Here is a 17780-nt window from a genome sequence, read left to right as displayed (position 1 = left end):
CTCTTTTTCTGTAAAAAATAAATATATATTGTTTTCTCAAAGCTTTCTTTTTTTCGAAATACTTACAATCTTTCTTTTGGGACAAAGAGCTAGCTATGGACAGGGGTGCGTGGAAGCTTGCTATCCATGTGCCAGAGCCATGAGTTGGTTGCGAGATCTTATGGGTTTCACCTCTAGCCTACCCCAACTTGTTTGGGACTAAAGGCTTTGTTGTTGTTGTTGTTGTTACTTACAATCTTTCTTTTGGATGAAAAACTTGCATTACTCAACTCATAGAGTTACCATCATCAGCAGCTAGTTGGATAGTTTACGTACTCAGGACCAGAACCTAACCATGTCACGCTTCTCCTTTGGTAAGAACAAAAACTGTTAAACTGGCATTAACCCTATTTTGGGATCGAGAAATATGAGTAATACAAGATTCATGAGGACTCAAAAGATATCTAATTTCTATAACTAGAGAACGATAAACTGATCTATCAATTTCTTTGGCTTGAATAAGCTTTACTGCCACACTTGAATCCATCATTATAGGAAGATCACTTTTCTGCAAAAAAAATGAGACACCCTCCCATGCATGCATACAACTCCACTTCAAGAGCATCTCTACGTGGACAATTTCCTACATGCCGAGAAAACAATATAGCCCATGCTGTCCCTGAGCACCATACCCGCTTCGGCAGAGCCCTCATCGGAAACTAAGCCATCGGTATTCAGTTTTCCCATCATCAGCAATGAGGTTGCCAAGATTCAGTAGGTCGAGCAACTGCGACTTTATGTGGCCAAAAAAAATTCCGTATTCCATTTTCAGGTAGTCGCCACCGTCTTGTCTTCCTAAGTAGGACACAAACCCTAACAAAACTCGAAGAAACATCTAAAAGCGAAGCTCTCCCGCCATTAAGGGCCAGGATCCACCACACAGCCATGGCCCTAAGGCCGCCGGAGATGAGGTGAACCGCCGCCGGCGGCGGCGGGAGGTAGAGGAACCCTAGATTTGTTTGGGGAAGGAGGTGACTAGAATTGTACTAATTGTATGTCAATTAATATGGATGTGAGTAGTACAACTTTAGTATAAATTGTACTAAATTGTACTACTAAGTGTGCGTCAATTAATTTAGATCGGAGTGAGTACTAATTCCATTAACCAAAACAAGCACATATAATCAAAAGTATAAGGGGAAAATGCTTTGACCCAAAACACACTGCTAGGTGACACGACGGCGATGGCGGCCTTGTTCGGCGATTCTGATGCCGCGGGCCGTCTAGGTGTTGCGCTTGACCTTCGTACGCCATCTCGAAGGCCAGACGGATCGATTCCCGATGAAAATGGGCCTCGGCAGCCATTGCATAGAGCTACACGATCACAGCCTCGTCGGCAGCGAAAAAGCGGATTTCAGCGTCAGCGAGCGAGAAAGGTGCGGGATAGGGTAGCAGAGCTGCAAGGTGGTTGTAGGGCTGGAAAAAAAGCTCGAAGCTCGTGAGCTAAACGAGTAGCTCGTGACTCGGTTCGAATCGACTCGAACTCGAAGAATAACGAGTCGAGCCAAGCTTTAGTTTAAGATCGTTTATAGACCAAGTTAAACGAGTCAATTTCACGAGTACTCGTGTAATTCGTTAGGCTCGGTATAAAAGATCAGCCACTCCCAATACAAAAAAAAAGATCAGCCACTCAGCACCTTATGTCCTAAGCGCACAACATAAGGCCTAGCCGTTGAAGGCCCAACCGTCTAGGAGACTCATGCGTTACAAGGAAATTACTATTGTTAGTGATATATATGTTTAATATATACATAATCATTTTTATAATATTTAAGGGTTTTATGTTCATATCTTTAACGACCTTAACAAGCTAAACGAGCCAGCTCGCGAGTTATACGAGTCGAGCCAATCTTACATTTGAGCTCGTTATAATAACAAGCTGAGTCGAGCTAACTCGTTAACGAAACGAGCTCTAGCGAGTCGAGCCGAGCTGGCTCGACTCGGCTCCAATTCCAGCCCTAGGTGGTTGCATGGAATAGTTCTGATGACGGGGGTTGGCTACGGGGCGGCGAGTCAGTGCCGATAGAAATGTCGAGCGACCGACTGAATTACTAAGAAGTTGCGCCTTTGGAGTATAAATAGACAAGACAATTGCATTCTAAGGGACGGAAAGTTATACAGTTTTAAGAAATTATTGGTTTGATAGATCTGCTAAATAGGTGTTAATCCATAAAAAAGAATCTTTTTTGGTCCAAATATAACTTTTGTTGATGCGCTAGATGCTAGAGATGCTTTTTAGAGACGTGTCTCCCTTGATTTTGAGAAGCGAAGACATATGAGGCTAGCACTTTCTGTGAAAGGGGACTTTTCCAAACGGAAATACAAATGAATTTGTCATATCACAAAGAACAATGATACACATTCATGACAGCTAGAAAAGGAACCATCCGCAACTAGCATTCAGACGGACGACAAGAGCCAATCATTGTGATGCCATCAAAAGAATTTTCCTTCTCAGAATTTCTCATATACGAAGTACAATGCAAAAAAGTTTGTTTTTTTATATCAGCAAAAGGGGTTTGAATCCTTATACAAACAATCCGTCCACAGTGCACCTCGGCCGTTGCACCGTAGCCAGTCCGGACATCCATACCACAGATTTTTTTCAAAACTATGACGTATTTTATAGCAAATTCGGAAACTATAGCATGCAGTGGAGAAAAATCAAAACTAGCACCCCGTCGGCCACGCGTGGGTCGAAAAGGGTGTTTCAGCCTCACCTTGGCCGAAAAGGACTTTTCAGCCGTGCCTTGGCCGAAGAGGTGAGTACCTAGGCCGAAAAGACCTTTTTGGTCAGCGGTAGGCCGAAAAGTCCTTTTTGGTCAGGAGTAGGCCGAAAAATCCCTTGGGCCCACCTTTTCACGTTAACGGGTGGCCGAAGTTGCATGGTTCCACTCTTCGGCTTACGTTAGGCCGAAATGTATTTTTTTTATTTTGGCATATAAATACTATGCAACCATTGCCCATCTTAAACATTGAAAAAAAAATCGCGCGACCCTTTCCCCTCAATATTTTCCCGCCAACTGTTTCCCTCCATATGTTCCCGCCACCCGTTCCCGCCAACGCATTCCCGCCATATGTTCCCGCCAACCCTTTCCCGCCATACCGCAGTCGTTCTTTCCCGCCATTTTCTCCTCTCTACCTATAAAACCTCATTCACACGGAGGTGGATAAGCGGTCCAATATAGTGTAGTCGAGATGTCCCATTATCCTTTCGATCGTAGTTTTCACCCTGGGATGAGCAGATGTCTTCTGAGGCTAGCCACCGATTTCAGGATGGACAATAGGTTAATTCCATGGGACGAACTCACCGGTAGTGACACCATAATGAATGAGTTGGCTCACGAATTACGTAGGTCTGGGTGGCCTGAAAGGACCTATGAGGAGGTACATAAAGAACTTCTTAGGTTGCATGAAAGGTGGAAGAAGATAGTGGAGCCGAAGAGTAAAACTTTCAGAAGGACTGCAACAAAGCATCCATTTTTATGGACTGACGACAGCGAGGACGAAGATGATATCCTATTGAAGTTGGCCGAAGTTGACGGGAAACGGGTGGCGGGAAGGGGTTGGTGGGAATATATGGAGGGAAAGAGTTGGCGGGAAAATATTGAGGGGAAAGGGTTGCACGATTTTTTTTCAATGTCTAAGATGGGCAATGGTTGCATAGTATTTATAAGCCAAAATAAAAAAACATTTCGGCCTACCGTAAGCCGAAGAGTGGAACCATGCAACTTCGGCCAACCATTAACATGAAAAGGTGGGCCTAAGGGACTTTTCGGTCTACTGCTGACCAAAAAGGACTTTTCGGCCTACTGCTGACCAAAAAGGACTTTTCGGCCTACTGCTATTCAAAAAGGTCTTTTCGGCCAGGTAAGCACCTTTTCAGACAAGGCACGGCCGAAAAGTCCTTTTCGGCCAAGAGGAGGACGAAAACTACCTTTTCGGCCCACAGGTGTCCGACGGGGTGCTAGTTTTGATTTTTTTGGCATTGGATGCTATAGTTTTCGAATTTGCTATTAAAAATGTGATAGTTTTGAAAAATAAATCCCTACCACAAGCGTCCATACTGTTTCATTCTCGATCTCGTATCTAAGGCTACCAGCTTTCTTTACAGCAACTCCAACGGACTGATCCAAATGGATGGTGATTTTGTCCGTTTGAGTTGGCCAAGCGGACACAAATGTCCGTTTTCGCGTTTGGGTCGGCGCATGCGTCCAACGCTGGCCCGACTCATTTTAACGACGTGAGAAAAAAGAATATATACATATTTAAAATAAAGTTTGCCCGGCTCCTGGCGCGCCTCCTCCTCGGTCTCGCGCTGCTCGTCCTCAACGTCGGGCTCGAGCATCTCGAGGTATTCGTCGTGGCGGCACTCCTGGGCCAGCCGTCGCTGGCGCCACTGTTCGAGGTCCACCGCCTCCTGCGCCCGCGTCGCCCCCAACTAGACCGGCGGCGGCTGACCCACTCGCGTACTACTCCCGTCCAAGAGTAGCGATCAATGGGGGACGGCTCCGACTCTGGCTCCGGCTCGGCTTTGATAGGGGACGATGGGGCCACTGGTGGCAGGACGCAGTCGCCCGCCGCGGAGGGCGCCATGGCCTGCGCCATGGCCGCCTCGTACGCGGCCTCCTCCTCCTCGGTCACCGCCGCCATGCGCCGCTCGTCCTCCTCGCTCTCAAGGTAGACCGCCGCAAGGGCCGCCTGGTAGGCGGCCTCCGCCTTCTGGTCCTCCTCGCGGACGACGATCGGGGGCGGCGACACGCTGCAGTCGACTTCGCGAACGTCGCGTCACCTCGCCTCCTCGTGCTCGAAGGCGAACCATCAAGCCTAGTTGGGCGAGTCGGTTGCGTAGGCGGGGTCGCGGCGCTACTCGGGTGACAGGAGCGCCCGCCGGCGCATCACCTCCTCCGCATGCGCCGTAGCCGACCGTGGCGCCGCCGACACTGGGATCCTCTCCGGATCCAGGTGCCAGTCGTGCGGCAGGGTGGCATCGGGGTACGGGAGAGGCACGCGATGCTGCCAGTGCCAGTCCGCCTGGTGCACTAGCACGTTCATGCACTGCCTCGGCCGGCGAGCTGGCGCTGGCGGAGGCGGGAGGAACTTTTAGGGAAAGGGAATGGCGGGGGACTTGCCCTTGGCCTTGCTGCTGCCGGTGCCGAAGAAGAGCCCCATCTGGCTTCACTAGGGTGGCTAGGGTTTTCCAGCGACGGGGAAGCAGAGTGTGCTAGATGGGGACATGGGCTGGCTAGGAAGCGGATGAGGACAGCCCCGCCGCACGGTCGGCTTAAAAAAGGACGATCGCCATCGCTGACGCGTGGGCCCGAGGTCATAAATTAAGCTGACCATGTAGGCCGCGAGCAGTCGGACGACCGCCAGGTGGGGATGCGGCGAACACCGAGAAGGCGCGCCTGGTGTTCGTTCCGCATCCGCGCCGACGCAATTGGGGCGTAAATTTGGGCCGCAAATGTGTCGGCGTGAACGCGGAATAGACTCAATTTGGGTTTGGGTCGACGTGTTGGGCCTCCTCTTTTATCCGCGCCAATCCAAACAAACGACGGCAGACGAAATGGGTCGCCCCATTAGAGTTGCTCTTAGTCTATTTTGCCTACCCATCGGTGCTTTTATGTAATACATCTGGATTACACATGTTCGACTCTAACACCTAATCCTCCACATAGTCTAAGTCTAATTGTAGCCCTATGCACATATATCGACACAAATTTAACACTCCATGTTGGCGAGTATGTCTCCGCCATCTTGAAGTCTTCTCTTGTTTGCTCACTCGCATGAGCTGACCGCCAAGCCCTCCACCTCGGACTTGGTCACCTCGACTGATATTATCGCCATCAGTGGCATCTTCTCAGCTCCGCCTTCAACGAAGCTTGCTCGCATTGTGTAGAAGTTATTTTTGGTCCTTTTCCCTGCATCATGAGCTTCTTTTCCTTCTTGACCCTCATGGTTTTCTTATTTCTGTCCACTTTGTAGACATAACCATCATCATCAAGTTTCCCAAGCAAAAGGATTTCTCCAACCATGCACTATAAAAAGACACATCCTTGACATTAAGGCCCAAAAGAAAAAATATGTCATGGTTATGACACTTCTACAACAATAATTGTGACAAAAACATGTATCATCATTGATGTGGCGGGCTCCTACTTCTATGACAAAAAATTATGACAGAACATGGACTTTTCGTCCTGGACGGGCTGGAGACGCACCTGCATAACATCCTTTGGGTCGTCCATGATGTAAAAAATCATGGTAGAAGTGAGGACAAGAAAAATTTCGGGGAGTTCCCGGTTACGGTGGGTGGTCAGGGCCGAGCGATGCAGCATGGTTTGCATGTTTCTCTCGTACATATGCATGTGTGTGTGAGGTGTTTGCTAAGATCTGACATTCAAAAGACATCAGCGAAACATGCCAGTAATGGACCGTAAGTAGTCATGGCCTAGAACTAAGCTCAAGAGTTTATGGGCCCTTAGTAGGCCAAAAGTATACACCGGCTGGAACGACCCAATTGAATCATGAGCCTCTAATGGGTATAAAGCAAATTACTGTTCAATATGGGCAGAATCACCATGGGTCGATAATAGACCCAGAGATACAAATTACTTCATATGGGCCGAAAGACGTCACAGATCATACATGGGCCGAAAGTGACAACGGGCTAGAATTATATTGGATGGCCCACATGACTCTACTGGACTGAATTCAGAATGACCATAACAGGTCGTGAGTTACTGGGTCATAAATGGGACATATGCGTACAAACCGTTAATAGGCTTTCCATGGGCTGGCCCGCTAACTTTTGACTAAGTCAATTGGGCCGGCCTTTTTAACCTATATGGGCCACTGTTAGGTCGTGTGATGTGTCAACATACCATAGGTGGGCTTCGTCCATTGAACGGATGACATTTGTCCCAACGCCGAGCTGGCATGTGGATCTTGTGGCGAATGAGAATTTTACACGTGGAAAATCCCCCTTGGTCCGAGCGGTTAACGGGTTATCGGATCCAAGCAGAACCCGATAGCTTAGCAGCGACCAGTTATGGTGGATGCCACGTGTCGGTTACCCTCGACGAAAACACTTCCATGACGCGCCATTTATCATCATGCAAGTGTCCACTTCTGTAATGATAATTTGAGTATTGCCATAGGACACTTCTACGACATCACATGTATGACTATCTTGATACTGTCATAAAATTATCACGGATGTACATGCATGACAGAAAACGTGACCTACCATGACAAACACGTATCATCAGGGAAGTGTGTTTTTGTAGTGATGACTCCAACATCTAACAGTCCGAATAGTGACTATAGCCCTACGCATATATTTGACATAGTTTTAACAGCAACAACCTTACTGCTGGGTCCCTCAAGTTTGATGAAGGTTGTCGTGTTGAGACTCCCAGGGATAAGAAAATTCTTGTACACACACTCTTTATTCCATGGTGTGTTGAGGTGTGATATGAGAGCAATTCTAGCGGAGTCGCCATATCGATCTGATTGCCATAATAACCAAGATTATGATGATTTTGTACAAAAAGGCCGCTCTAGCAGAATCGTCATCTCGATCGACATAATTTTTAGGGGCGCTCCAAATTGAGACCCCGAGCTTTCATATTTGGAGGTTGGGTGAGTCGATATAGCGTGTCCTCCATCCATCCAAACTGAAAGGATCGATATGGTCGACTAGATGGGGGGTGAATAGGCGACTAATATTTTTTATCTTCTTTTAACAAACTAGGCTTAACAATAAAATAGGTTGTCTAGAAATGCAACTAGGTGGACAACCTATATGATGAGCTCAACAACAACAACACAAGCAAGCACAAGATACAAAAACAATATAAGCTTGCGTAAGGTAATGGTTAGAAGTGCTAGCTTAACCCTGAGTGCTTAAGGTTTAATACAGTCATGTTGGATCTGCTACTAAGAAAGGAAGAGAAAGATTGATTGCGACAGCTCAACTGAATGAGACTAAGAGATTAAGTATTCCGCCTGGGGAGTACATTCGCAAGAATGAAACTCAAAGGAATTGACGGGGGGCCGCACAAGCGGTGGAGCATGTGGTTTAATTCCTGAAATGACCAAAAACTAGATGCTTCAACGGGATCCATGCCTGAATAAGAGTAAATGAGAGAATGCGCTTTAGTGGCTAGGAAACTTTGCTACAATTGAGAATGCACTTTCCAGTGGAGTGGTGAAGTAGTGGGTGCCCTTTCTCATTATCGTCAACCGCCCATTTCCTCAACATCTGCTTCTACCTTAAGTGCAGGACTCCCACCGGGGGGCAGCGGTGGGGAATCTTGGACAATGGGCGAAAGCCCGATCCAACAATATTGCGTCTTGGGCAAGACGACTTCGGTTCACATGTGAAAGTGCTTCGAAAGGAACCGGCTCCCAATGGTGAAATTATTGCTGAAAGCACAACTACATGCTGGCACCACTCCGTTCAACCTATTAGCTCTCCAACGCTTAACCGAACAGACTCCACTATGGAATCTAGTTCTCCATAAGAGGCTATTCCCAATGAGACAAGTTGTTTATCGAAGGGACCCTCTGTCTGAAGATTCTAGTCCAGATTTCAACAACAAGTGGAGTTGATGGAGACGAAGATGTGTAACCAAAGTTCCCTCCCTTCAGGGGGCTGATACATCTCCAACGTATCTACTTTTCCTAACGCTTTTCCTCTTGTTTTGGACTCTAATTTGCATGATTTGAATGAAACTAACCCCGGACTGGACTGACGTTGTTTTCAGCAGAACTACCATGGTGTTGTTTTTGTGCAAAAATAAAAGTTCTCGAAATGGAAAGAAACTTTGCGATGAATTTTTATATAATATATAAGAATTTCTGGAGCCAAGACCTACCGGAGAGGGGCCCCTGGGTGGGCACAACCTACCAGGGCGCGCCCCCCTCTCCTGGCGCGCCCAGGTGGGTTGTCCCCACCTGGTGGCCCCGCAGACCCTAAAACCAACGCTATAAAAAATCCTATTTTTGGAGAAAAAAATCAGGGAGAAATAATTATCGCGATCCATGAGACGGAGCCGCCGCCAAGTCCTGTTCTTCCTCGGGAGGGCAGATCTGGAGTCGGTTTGGGGCTCCGGAGAGGGGGATCTTCGTTCTTCGTCATCACCAATCCTTCTCCATCACCAATTCCATGATGCTCCCCACCGGGAGTGAGTAATTCCTTCATAGGCTCGCTGGTCGGTGAGGAGTTGGATGAGATTCATCATGTAATCGAGTTAGTTTTGTTAGGGCTTGATCCCTAGTATTCACTATGTTCTTAGATTGATGTTGCTATGACTTTGCCATGCTTAATGCTTGTCACTTGGGCCCGGGTGCCATGATTTCAGATCTGAACCGTTTATGTTCTCGCCATTATATTCATGTTCTAGATCCGGTCTTGCAAGTTATAGTCACCTACTACGTGTTATGATCCGGTAACCCCGGAGTGACAATAACCGGGACTTCTTCCGGTGATTACCGTAGTTTGAGGAGTTCATGTATTCACCGTGTGTTAATGCTTTGTTTCAGTTCTCTATTAAAAGGAGGCCTTAATATCCCTTAGTTTCCAATATGGACCCCACTGCCACGGGAGGGTAGGACAAAAGATGTCATGCAAGTTCTTTTAATAAAGCACGTATGACTATTTACGGAATACATGCCTACATTATATCGATGAACTGGAGCTACTACTGTATCACCCTAGGTTATAACTGTCTCATGATGAATATCATCCAACAAGTCACCGATCCAATGCCTACAGATTTATCTTATATTGTTCTTGCTAAGTTACTACTGCTATCATCACTGTTACACTTGCTACCAAATTACTGTTGTCACTGTTAACGTTACTATTGTTGCTGTCACTACTATCAAAACTATCAAACTACTTTGCTACTGATCACTTTGTTATAGATAATTAATCTCCAGGTGTGGTTGAATTGACAACTCAACTACTAATACCTTCAAATATTCTTTGGCTCCCCTTGTGTCAAATCTATAAACTTGGGTTGAATACTCTACCCTCGAAAACTATTGTGATCCCCTATACTTGTGGGTTATCAAGACCTTTTTTCTGGCGCCGTTGCCGGGGAGCATAGCTATATTTGTTTAGTCACTTGGGATTATTATCATATTATCACTATGAAGAATCTGAAGGATGCTAAGACTAAGATATTTCCCTCAAAGACAAAGGGAGGTAAGGAACTGCCATCCAGTTCTGCTTTAGATTCACCTTCTATTATAAGTAAACTTGCAACACCACCACATGCTATTAATTCTGATATGTCGCAAGTTATTGATGATGCTACTTCTGCTATGGATAATGCTTATGATGATGCTAGTACCTTGCTTGATAATTATGGTGTGCCACTTGGTGAATTTCTTGATAAACAAATTGCTAGAGTTATACAACATGATGTTGTTGAATCTGATGATGAGCTTGAAACTGAATCTCCTGAAACACCTACTAGAACTAGACTTCCTAGATATGAATTGCCTAAGGTACCGGAAGGTTATGTTACGAGTGAAGAAACAACTAGAGATATTCTTACTTGCAATTATATAGATGATCTAGAGAAATTATTACACAAGTATAAAGAAAAATCTCTGAATGCTAGAATAAAATGTGATCCTAAGTTTGCTACTTCACCTATCTTTACTAATGACTAGAAAAGAGCCCGTGCGTTGCAACGGGAGTAAACTTCGGTTATCATGCACCAGTGTTGGCCAGGTCCAGAAACTGGGTCACGCTACATGGCTCGCTGATGACAAAAGCAATGGCTGGATTAAGAAAAAAGTTCTTCGGGCTATCGGTTCGAGATATGGGACGTGATATCGAATAAATTAATATGGATTCTTGTGCATTGGTGATGGATGTGAGTTGGTCAAGTGAGGCGGGTTTCTGCCCAGCCACTATGCCAAGAGAAGAAGGCGTCGATGATGGGCGTCGGCCATTCGACGCAAGTGACGATACCTATAATGTTTTTTGTAGACAATTCACTATAGATGATTTTGACTGAAACAACACATATATGTATAAATTGTGTAAAAAATATTTATCATCATATATATATATTGTACATCACAACTTTGTCCATTTTTCTGTATAATGTGCTTAAATGGAACTGTCTGTGGTAAACCTCTAAAAGCTACCTGTCCCGATGATGCGTTGTTGATAACCCACAAGTATAGGGGATCGCAACAATTTTCGAGGGTAGAGTATTCAACCCAAATTTATTGATTCGACACAAGAAGAGCCAAAGAATATTCTTAAGTATTAGTAGCTGAGTTGTCAATTCAACCACACCTGGAAACTTAATATCTGCAGCAAAGTGTTTAGTAGCAAAGTAATATGATAGTAGTGGTAACGGTAGCAAAAGGTAACAATAGTAAAATTAATGTTTTTGATATTTTGTAGTGATGATAGCAATAGCAACGGAAAAGTAAATAAGCGAAGAACAATATATGAAAAGCTCGTAGGCAATGGATCGGTGATGGAGAATTATGCCGGATGCGGTTCATCATGTAATAGTTGCTACCTCTTTTAGCACTGCGTTGGTTTTCCCCGAAGAGGAAGGGATGATGCAGAAAAGTAGCGTAAGTATTTCCCTCAGTTTTTTAGAACCAAGGTATCAATCCAGTAGGAGGCTACGCGCCAGTCCCTCGCACCTGCACAAAACAAATAAATCCTCGCAACCAACGCAAATAGGGGTTGTCAATCCCTATAGGTCCACTTAATCTTGCATTACTAGCAAGACAAGCGTGGAGAATCCTTAAGGAGCCAACATCTTTGAGTGCAAGGATTTTGAAAGCCTCTTATTTTCCCAATGGCACCATACTTACTGCTGAGTTGGGGTCGAGGCCGTCTCAAATATGGAGATCTATCTTGGAGGGTAGAGAAATAATGAAACATGGTGTTATTCGAAGGATTGGCAATGGCCAAAGTACGGATATATGGTCAGATAATTGGATTCCAAAGAAGTCATCACGTCGGCCTATAGTGCTTCTCAGTGCAACACCACCTGTTAAGGTGAGCGAATTGCTATCCCCAGTGACTGCATCCTGGAACATTGCACTGGTCCGAAGTCTATTCTTACCAATTGATGCAGAGGAAATTCTAAAGATACCAGTTTGCACTCGTAATATCCCTGATTCGTGGGCGTGGTATCCTGATAAAAAGGGCCTATTTTCGGTCAGCTCGGCGTACAAGTTTATGATTAGCACCAAGCTACAGAGAGAGAGAGAGTTGGTTGGAAGGTACAGGGGGATCCTCTGATACATCGAGAGAGGAAGAAGCATGGTGTTCGCTATGGCAGATGGATATCCCAGCAAAAATATGTGTATTCTTATGGAGACTAGCACGGCACTCCCTACCTACGACAGATGTACTGCACAATAGAAACATGGCTGTGCAAAATGCGTGCCCCTTGTGTGGAGGGGAAGATTCATGGCGCCATGCATTGGTGTCCTGTACTATGGCGAGATGTACTTGGGCATTATCGGAAGCAGATATTATTGATCATATGACAGAAAATATTCAGCCAAGTGCTAAGAATTGGATGTTTGATCTATATGAGATCCTAAGTCATGATAGCTTCACAAGGATGGCTGTGACATTATGGGCAATATGGTATGCGAGGCGAAAGGCGATCCATGAGAATATTTTTTAGAGCCCGCAACACACAAATTCCTTTGTCAATTCTTTTCTTCAGGAGCTAAAAATGTTACCCAGGACAGAGAAGCAGTACAAGACCACTACGGTGCCTTCAGCAGCGCCAAAACGATGGTTGCCACCGGCTATAGGGATCGCGAAGATCAACGTGGATGGTGCAGTGCTTCGCTATGGGCACGGAGGCGTGGCAGCAGCCTTTTGCCGCGACCACAACGGCGCTTATTTAGGCTCTTCGGCGGTTGTTTTTCAAGGCATGACAGACCCAATGATTCTTGAAACATATGCTTGCAGGGAAGCGACGGCGTTGGCAGAAGACCTCAATCTTCAGGACCTATGTGTTGTAAGCGATTGCCAAGGGGTCGTCAAGGACATCCTCATGGGAACTAGTGGAGCAAATGCAGCCATTGTACATGAAGTAATAGAACGCAAGGGTAGTTTTCGTACTTGCAGTTTTGTTTTTGAACATAGGAACTTCAACTTTGAAGCCCACAATCTCGCCAAGTATGCTTGTAATTTATCTTTAGGTCGACATGTTTGGCTGGGCATGCCCCATGATCCAAACCTTGTACCAATGAACATTCTTTTGAATCAATAAAGTTTGGCGAGATTCCTCAAAAAACTTATGAGAGTGAGATCTGATAGATATGATAAGATAATATTTTTGGTATTTTTATGATAAAGATGCAAAGTAAAATAAAGGCAAAGTAAATAGCAAAGTAAATAAATAAGTAGTAGGAGATTGATATGATAAAGATAGATTATACGTCCATTTTGCATCATGTGGATTGTGTGATCTTCAAGAGAGGCACTGTAGACTAAAATGTCGTCAAATAACACCAGGGCGCATTTGCGCAGAAGGGGTTTGTTTGAGAGTGGCGTTCATGGCTCCAAAGAAGGTGGCTGGTGCTCCCGCGAGGCCGAAGGACATGACCTTGTACTCGTAGTGCCCTTCCAGAGTCTGGAAGGCTGTTTTGAATTCATCGCCAGCTGCCATACGAATCTGGTGATAACCAGCTCTGAGATCGGGTTTAGAAAACCATGAGGCACCAGACATCCAGGAGTTCTTCGACTATGGGCACTGGATACTTGCTGACGACAGTCATCGCATTTAGACAGCGATAATAAATACATAAACGCCAGGAGAAAAAATATATAAGATTTTTGGTCATAGAACCCCTGGTACCAATGCTTATAGAACTGTCCAGAATTGATAAAGAGAAGCAGCTCTGAAGTCATGGAGAACGAAAATAGGACCCTGGCTCGAGCCCATCTAGTGATTAAAGGTAAAGTGCTTCGGTACATTGGTGCAGGGGAATGCGTACCTACGCCTTTTAACTACCTTGGGGAGAGCGGACTCGCTGATGACCCTCCTTGGGAAACAAATGAAGTGGGTGGATTGGAGTTCGTCTCCGCCAATTAGAGATACGGTGCTGACCCAAGCTGAGTGAGTGAAGGCTCCGGCTTGACCTACTAGCTGTTTGCTATCAATAAATAACTAGCTGACAATATGCTATGCTTACTCTCCGAGCACTAAAGCTATCGAGAAGTGATGCAACAAAGGTTGTTGAAGGTAAAAACCGTCAAACAGAGAAATCTTAATCGTCAGAACAACGCTGAACCTAACTTGTACAAGAGTTGGTAAGAAAGTGCAAACGTTGAGTAAGAAATCGCCATAGGGCGGCACAAACAGAAAGAAAGGCTTCTGCCAATCGGAATAGGAATGCGAAATCCCAGTAAAAGGGTGTTCAGTCGAAGATAGGAGGATTCCTTTGATCCATACCGTCATCTGACGGACTTCCTGCTGACTTCGTCAATTGCTCTTTATCGCTTAATAGAAGGGAAATTTCATGAGATAGATGAAAAAATGAATATCAATCGAGAAAAAGCTTAAATAGACACAATTCGTAATAGATACAATTCGTAAGGAAGAAGTGATCAAAAGTACGAGGTCGGCATAGGAGATATGATGTGTCGGAGGCAGAAGGCACGGAGAAGTCAAGATCTTCCAAGATAAACCCATTCCGATGCCTATAAAATCAGGTGCACCGCGTCTATACTACAAAAGTGTGATAGGTTTCTTCGTATTTCTTCCGCCGACATCGCTTTCTTATTCCTAACACAATTGTTTAGCTAAGTTTGCTAACGAATCAGGGAGAATCAACAACGAACACCGCATTTTGAAAAGGAGACGTGATTTATTCCTACCGTCCTGAACACGTCTAGAAACAGCAACCTCGTACATAATACCATTTCGCATTACAGTATCCACTTTCAAGTCGGGGTGAAACTTACTAAGATGTTGGGTCATCAGAATACCATCGAATCGACTCATGTTATGCCTGGAATGGAATAAAAACATGAGTCAAATGCATCGTAGTCCCTCAATCGAACAGTCAACTAGTTCATATCTAACCTTATGTATTCTTTTCCCGCACCTTAGCTTCAAATAATTGAATGAATGAGTGCTATTTCAGAGTTCCAGTTTAGGTATTAGCTCGCTACAGTTTAGTCAGTAGTTCTGTCCCTTTGTTCGGTGAACTAGTTCTGGATATAAGCATTAGAATGAGAGTGGCTACGTATTCGGATTACTTGACTCGCTTTCCTGTTTCCGAATCCCTTCTTGCATACAATCCTAATTCACAATCCGATTCTTGCTCGATTCTATAATGAAAAACAGACCTTGTGCCATGGATTTGATGAAGCTTGAAAGGACTCCCCTTGTTCGAAGCCACAGATAAGAAGCATACGGGTGACAACCCCAATCCTTATATATCAATCCAATTACCGGAGGAACGAAGAACTAAGTTTGCCTGACGCCCGAAAACAACTTGTTTGTTTTGGTGGAAGAGGAAGAAATAGAGAAAGATCGCCGCTTTTCATACGCTAATTCGTGATTCAAAGTAGAGCGAGTGAGGGAGCTATACCCGGGACTCAATCAACATATGCCAAGTGTTCCGTAATCTATGGGCAGCACTCCGTAGGAATGTTATAGTCTAGGCATGTCGTAGTAGTCATTAGACAGAAAGAGGAGAAACTTAACATGTCTTATTCCGAATTCCTGCGGTTGTCATTATGTTCCAGCAAGGAAATAGTCATTCTTTCATTCCGAGCATTCGACTAACGGCACAGATTTCTAGTGCTATAACAGAAACTGCCCTTAACGCGCAAATGAAAGCCCTCACAACACTCTTTACCTGCAACTGCTCCCGCTTATGGTAGTAGATAAACAGGTGGTGGACATGTATCTGCAGCCTCTGCTGCTGGTAGATTGACTGTTTTATATGGACTGAAAAAAAACGGAGGGTAGTGCTTGAGAATGCTACTCTATTCCTGGAATTAGCCATCCCCTTCTTTGACTATTCGACCTGCTCCTCGAAGCAAGGAAGGGAATGAAGATGGCATTGAATGCCCTTTCCACAAGAAGGATAGGAGTTGGCTTACCGCATCTACCTTCTCATCGCGGGATAAGGGCTGGGGCGTTAACTTAAGTACTAAAGCTGCTGGAGCGGCTGCCTTCCTTGATTCCCCACGAAGGAATTGGAATATCGCTACTTCCCCTTACTGCCCTAAGCGGGGGAGATGGATTAAAAACCTTGTGTGAAGGAAAGGCTGTCAAAGTCGTTGACCATTAATCCGGTTGAAGGACAAATGGACAGTGAATCAACGGAATCGAGTTGTTCTAAGGATTCGGATTCGGCAGTCGAGACATCTATATCTATGGAATTTCAAAAGAGAGAAAAGGATCCGAATCCGACCCGAGGACGAGCTCAAACCTTAGGGTTTGAAAAGAAGAAGTAAAGCTCTCGTTTACTTCAATCAAAAAAGGTAGGTCATAACACAGATTGAATTAGACCTTACTCAATCACTCATCGCTGGAAAAAGTAGAGCGATTTCCTCGCAAAAAAAGCACGAGCGAGATATTCTTCCTTAACAGGGATCTCAATTGCGGGAAGAAGTACAAAGGGCAAAGGCAGAAGTGGAAGGGTCAAACTCCTCTATCGGGGAAAGACAGGAAGGATAAAAGTGTAAAATCACTTGTTTGAAACATCTAAAAAATAGAAATGGCTATTAGAAGTTGTATTTTCGGTGGTCAAAGGGAAGGAATCAGAAAAGAGGGAAGCGCTCTCAAGGTAGAATCAGTTCCAGGCAAGTATGTCCATTGAAAGGAAAGAGTCCCTAAACAGACAGGTTTTCAGCAAATAAGACGGGTCCTGGTCTTCGGCAACAAAAGAAGCCGAAGCGAGAGCTCGATCAAAGAACCTTTATAGATCCTCATCATCCTCAGGTTCTGGATACACAGCGAGAAGGGAATCTTCCTGTTCGAATGGAAGATTTTCGAAAGAGAGGGGAGAAATCAATCACATGCGTGAGCGGATCGAGCTATTATATAATAAGTAACGGCTGAAAAAGCTATTCTTGGTAGATCCACTTGTCAAGGCGCGGAAAGCCGTGTTCCTTCTCAGCTCACGCTTTCCTGATTGATTTGAAAGACCCTACACACCACCGTATCCTTGGCTTTCTTCCCACTTTCAAAGAACTTGCTATCATTCTTTCGATTCTATCTCCTCGCTTTAGGTCTTATGCTTCTTATTAAAGGGGTTATGCCACTCCGAGTCCATCAGTGTTGAAGGAATGGACAGAGACAGGCAAAGACAAAGTACTGATTTTACTACCGATAGAGAGCAGAGCTAGAGACAAGATGCCTAGGACCTGGAGGAGATCCATAAGAACCAAGTCATGGAGAAGATAGCATCAAACTGGAGATAATAAACCTAACTCTCCGTGCTTTAATCGAGAATGGATACAGGGTCGTCGAGCGAAACCTTTATTAGGGGGTAGACCTACCTTGTTTTGTTGACTTATTGCTTTCCAGCAAAGCGTGCCGGCCCTATCTCTAAAGCACCAAACTTCCACATTTTAGGAGATGCCCTATCTTCCCTTAAAGAGCCAGCTTATTGAATAGAGCTGTCACTCCTTACCTTACCTAAGACCCCTTCGGGATATCTTTTGAAAACCTTTTCTCTGAAAAGAAAAGATGTTTGCGATCCCT

Source organism: Triticum dicoccoides, chromosome 2A (assembly GCF_002162155.2).
Source record: "Triticum dicoccoides isolate Atlit2015 ecotype Zavitan chromosome 2A, WEW_v2.0, whole genome shotgun sequence".
NCBI classification, from domain to species: Eukaryota; Viridiplantae; Streptophyta; class Magnoliopsida; order Poales; family Poaceae; genus Triticum; species Triticum dicoccoides.
This window is presented reverse-complemented; position numbering follows the sequence as displayed.